Raw genomic sequence first — 5872 nt, 5'->3', positions numbered from 1 at the left:
ATTTGTACAGAAAACCTATTGCAGGAAATACCCTTTTACATCACAAAAGTGCCCACCCCAAACATGTTTTTAAGGGTATCACAAAAGGACAGCTACTTAGGGCAAAAAGGATCTGCAATAGGGAATATGATTACAAAAAGGAGAGCCAAGAGATAAAAAACAGGTTGCTTGAAAGAGGGTACAACCAATCTTTGGTTGATAATGCCTTGGATGAAGTAACCAAAATGAAAAGAGGTGATGTCCTTCAGAAAAGCAAACTTACAAAGTCTGATCACAAAACCAAGAATTGTACACTCTTCATCACCAAGTATTCAACGGAATTCTACGAGATTTGTGGAATTCTCAAAAAAAAAAAAAAAAAAAAAATACTTCCCCATGTTATATGGGGACAAACAATTAAAACCGGTAGTGGAGAGAGGTTTCAAGTGTGTTTATTCCAGAAATGTCACATTAGGAAACATCCTATCTCCAAGTCAAATAACACAGAATACCAGGCCCACTACTTGGCTTTCTGTAAATGGGACATACAAGTGTGGAGTTTCAAGATGCAAGGCCTGTGATTTTATCACAGAAGGTAGAAACTTCTACTCTTGTGTTACCAATTACACATATGAAACAAAGGGTTGCATAAAATGCTCAACTAACTATGTAGTTTATGTCATTGAATGTGTCTGTCATAAACTCCAGTATGTGGGCATGACGTCTCGAGACATCCGTACTAGAGTACGGGAACATTTGGGCTATATCAGGAACGAAAAAGCATGTTCTGAATTAGCCAGACATTTCATTGAAATTCACCATGGTGATGTCAGATCTTTCAAGTGGCGAGCAATTGAGGCCATTAGGAGACCGTCAAGAGGTGGGGACAAAGATGCTATTTTAGCACGCCAGGAAGCATTCTGGATTTTCAGACTACGCACTCAGGTCCCTAATGGCTTCAACTCGGAATTTGATCTGATTAATCACTGGTGCTGAATATAAGATATAACATATAATTTAGCATTGTCCCTTACAGTATAGTTAACTTTTACATTAGTAAACAACATTCAGTATATTTTCAGCCATTCACATTCTTTGGAGAAACCACATTAGTAATAATAATAATAAAAACCTTTTTATAATCAACATCATACTATGTTGTTTTAGGTTCAATATCAAGTGTTTATATTCCCACTATTAGGGCTTTTTAGGTTATTAGATTTGATTGAATTATAAATAAATTATACTGTTTATGTATTGTATTCTGATTGTTCCTGTTTTGGTAAATATGAGGGTACATAGATATACATATTCATATTTGAGAAGTCTTAAGTTTGACTGCCTTATGTTTATATATTTTCAATGGTTTATCTCAGTACCCCATTATGTACCACTACTATTGAGAAAATTTCCTCATCAGATTACATCTTTTACATCGGCTTTCTAGTATAACCAGGCTCTATAGTTATATATGCCATTATGTGTTTTGGCTTTTTCTGAATGGTTTTTGTATGCTCACAAATTGCATTTTTCTAATTTCTAATTTCCAGCTTGTTTACTTTGTTTGTTATTGATTGATTTATTTATATTATTGCACATATGTGTATATATTCAATCCACTGTTGGTAAACAAAAACATTGTTATTCTTTAATATGACATGCAGTTCTAGTTACAGATTATTAATGTCATAATTTTCCTTTTTTTCCCCCTTACAACTGAAATTTGACTCTTATTAATGTACTTCAAATTATGTATTATACTATATATTTGTTTACATTTATGTTAACAATTTCCTCCATATGTTTCCATCCAGATCAAGGGTTAAAGGGGAGTGGTATTTCACTCCTCTGTAGCCAATGATTGTGTAGAGAGTTACTTTTAAACACCCACTTGTAAATACACAGCAGGTCTTAGATTACGGCACACCGCCGAAACTAGTAGGGCCAGCTGTCTCTCTGTTACCGTGCTGGTATAGTTTGGATTTTATCCTTAATAAAGTCACTTTGATTCCTTTATAACTGGATACTCTTGAATCCTCTTTTTTTGCTCATATTTACGGACTACAAGGAGTCCGTTTACTTTCAAGAGCCCTCAGAGCCTCCACTCCTATTGGTTTTTTACCTGCCGTTCAGTATTCCTTTCCCCATGTGTTAGCTGAAGATTCGACCGGCGCCGGAGCAATTGGATTGGATAATCCTCACACACCCCCTTTCGGCATGTCCCGATGATGACGTCAGACGCCCAGAAGACTCGGGTGGCGCTCAGAGGAAGGCACGTCTAGTGTATAATTCCGCACAGGAGCGATGTTGGGGGCAGCAGATTAGGGGTTCATAAGTATAATGTAGGTGTCTGCGATGTCCGGAGTGGCAGATTAGGAGTTAATAAGTATAATGTAGGTGTTTGCGATGTCGGGGGCGGCAGATTAGGGGTTAATAAGTGTAAGATTAGGGGTTTTTAGACTCGGGGTTCATGTTAGGGTGTTAGGTGTAAACATAAAATTTGTTTCCCCATAGGAATCAATGGGGCTGCATTACTGAGCTTTACGCTGCTTTTAGTTGCGATGGGCTCCAGGAGCGGCGGGATAGGGGTTAAACATTTTAGTATAGTGACGATGTTTAGTGACAGGGTATAAATAAAGTTGGGAAAAAGCCGAATAGCAGCGAGATCGATGACTGTTAGTTAACAACAGTCCGCTGCTCATCGCCCCGTACTTGGTGCGCGGCTTTTGACAGCTTTTTTGATAAATCAGGAGAGCATATTCAGGTCCGCGGCCACGATGTTAGGTGATGTTAGGCTAGCGTATTGGTGCCGGTGAATGCAGCATAGTTGACGGCTTGATAAATAACCCTCATTAAAGGGACATTCTCATTCTAACAGGGATGGCTAACTGGCAGCCCATGAGCAACATGCATATCTGTGCACGAGGTTTTTTTTTTGCCCCTGGGAAAAGGCAGAACTAATAATGACCTAGATTATGAGTTTTTAGCGCTATAGGGAAAGTAATGCCACAAAAGTGGCGGTATTTAACCCCCTATAGTGCTGCCATTACAATTTATAAAAACCCAGCTTGGCAGGGCGATATGGAGATTTTGAGCTCCATACCGCACCCAAATACAGGCAGTGTTTTGATGTGCTTGTGCACACTTTCCCCATAGACATCAATGGGGAGAGCCGGCTAAAAAAAGCCTAACACTTGCGATCGCGGAAACAAAAGCTCTGTAACGCAGTCCCATTGATGTCTATAGGAAAAAAGAAAATATAGTTTAAACCTAACATTCAAACATAAACCCCACATCTAAACACCCCTAATCTGCCGTCCTTGACATCGCCGACACCTACATAATATTATTAATCCCTAATCTGCCAGTCCTGATATCGCGGCCACCTAAATAAAACTATTAACCCCTAATCTGCTGCTCCCGATGTCGCCGCCACTATACTAAAGTTAATAACCCCTATTCCGCTGCACCCCAACATCGCCCACACTATAATAAATCTATTAACCCCTATTCTGCTGCTCCCCAACATCACCACAACTAAATAAAAAAAAACCTCTGGCCTCCCACATCACTACCACTAAATAAACCTATTAACCCCTAAACCGCCAGCCCCCCACATTGCAGCAACCTAAATTAAACAATATTAACCCCTACACCTACCCCTAAACCTAACCCTAACCCTACCCCTAACCCTAACACCCCCTAACTTTAACATAATTAAAATAGATCTAAATTAAATTTACAATAATTAACTAAATAATACCTATCTAAAACTAAATACTTACCTGAGAAATAAAAAATAAGCTAGCTACAATATAACTAATAGTTATATTGTAGCTAGCTTAGGTTTTATTTTTATTTCACAGGTAAATTTGTATTTATTTGAACGAGGTAGAATAGTTACTAAATAGTTATTAACTATTTACTAACTATCTAGCTAAAATAAATACAAATTTACCTGTAAAATAAAACCTAACCCGTCCAATCAGCCAATAGGATTGAGCTCGCATTCTGTTGGCTATTCCAATCAGCCAGTAGAATGCAAGCTCAATCCTATTGACTGATTGGATCAGCCAATACGATGAAAGCTCAATCCTATTGGCTGATTGCAACAGCCAATAGGATTTTTTCCACCATAATTCCTATTGTCTGATAGAATTCTATCAACCAATCGGAATGTAAGGGACGCCATCTTGGATGACGTCATTTAAAGAGATTCTTCATTGTTCAGAAGAGGAAGAAGAGGATGCTCCGCGCCGGATGTCTTGAAGATGGAGCTGCTCCGCGCCAGATGGATGAAGATAGAAGATGCCGCCTGGATGAAGACTTCGGCCGGCTTGGATGAAGACTTCGGCCCGCTTGGATGAAGACTTCTGCCGGCTTCGCTGAGGACTTCTGCCGCTTCTTTGATGATGGATGTCCTGTCTTCAAAAACTGTAAGTGGATCTACGGGGGTTAGTGTTAGGTTTTTTTAAGGGTTTATTGGGTGGGTTTTAATTTTACATTAGGGGTTTGGGCTGAAAAAGAGCTAAATGCCCTTTTAAGGGCACTGCCCATACAAATGCCCTTTTCAGGGCAATAGGGAGATTAGGTTTTTTAGATAGGTTTTTATTTGGGGGGCTTGGTTGTGTGGGTGGTGGGTTTTACTGTTGGGGCGGGGGTTGCATTTTTATTTACAGGTAAAAGAGCTGATTTCTTTGGGGCAATGCCCCGCAAAAGGCCCTTTTAAGGGCCATTGGTAGTTTATTGTAGGCTAGGGTTTTTTTATTTTGGGGGGCTTTTTTATTTTGATAGGGCTATTAGATTAGGTGTAATTAGTTTAAATATTTGACCATGTATTTTTTACTTTGTGTAACTTACGGTTAGATTACGAGTCTTGCATTATGAGTAAAAAAGCAGCGTTAAGTCTCATAACGCTGCTATTTTACTACCGCTGGTATTACGAGTCTTGCAGATTATGGGGCACCGCACACATTTTTGGCCTTACCGCAAATCAACTTACGCAAATTGCGTATAGTTTTTTTTCTATGGGACTTCCATAGCGCCGGTATTACGAGCTTGTCCTGGGAGGCCAAAAAGTGAGCGGTACAGCCTATCCCGCAAGATTCGTAACTCATTCTAAAGTCAGTAGCTATGAGTTTTGCACTACAAAGCCGTAGCATAAAACTCATAACTAAAGTGCTAAAAAGTACACTAACACCCATAACCTACCTATTAACCCCTAAACCGAGGCCCTCCCGCATCGCAAACACTAAAATAAATTATTAACCGCTAATCTGCTGCTCCGGACATCGCCTCCACTATAATAAACAAATTAACCTGTAAACCGCCACACTGCCGCCTCGCAAACACGAGTTACCTACATTTATTAACCCCTAATCTGCCGCCCCCAACGTCGCCGCCACTATACTAAATTTATTAACCCCTAACTCTAAGTTAAACCCTAACACCCCCTAACTTAAATATAATTAAAATAAATCTACAGAAAACCTACTATTAATAACTAAATAATTCCTATTTAAAACTAAATACTTACCTATAAAATAAACCCTAAGCTAGCTACAATATAACTAATAGTTACATTGTATATATCTTAGGGTTTATTTTTATTTTACATGCAAGTTTGTATTTATTTTAACGAGGTAGAATAGTTACTAAATAGTTATTAACTATTTACTAACTACCTAGCTAAAATAAATACAAATTTACCTGTAAAATAAAACCTAACCTGTTTTAAAATAACACCTAACTTACCTATCTTAGGCCTAGATTTGGAGTTTGGCGGTAGCCGTGAAAACCAGCGTTAGAGGCTCCTAACGCTGGTTTTAGGCTACCGCCGGTATTTGGAGTCATTCAAAAAAGGGTCTAACGCTCACTTTTCAGCCGCGACTTT

This window comes from Bombina bombina, chromosome 4, assembly GCF_027579735.1.
Source record: "Bombina bombina isolate aBomBom1 chromosome 4, aBomBom1.pri, whole genome shotgun sequence".
In the NCBI taxonomy this organism is placed as follows: Eukaryota; Metazoa; Chordata; class Amphibia; order Anura; family Bombinatoridae; genus Bombina; species Bombina bombina.
This window is presented reverse-complemented; position numbering follows the sequence as displayed.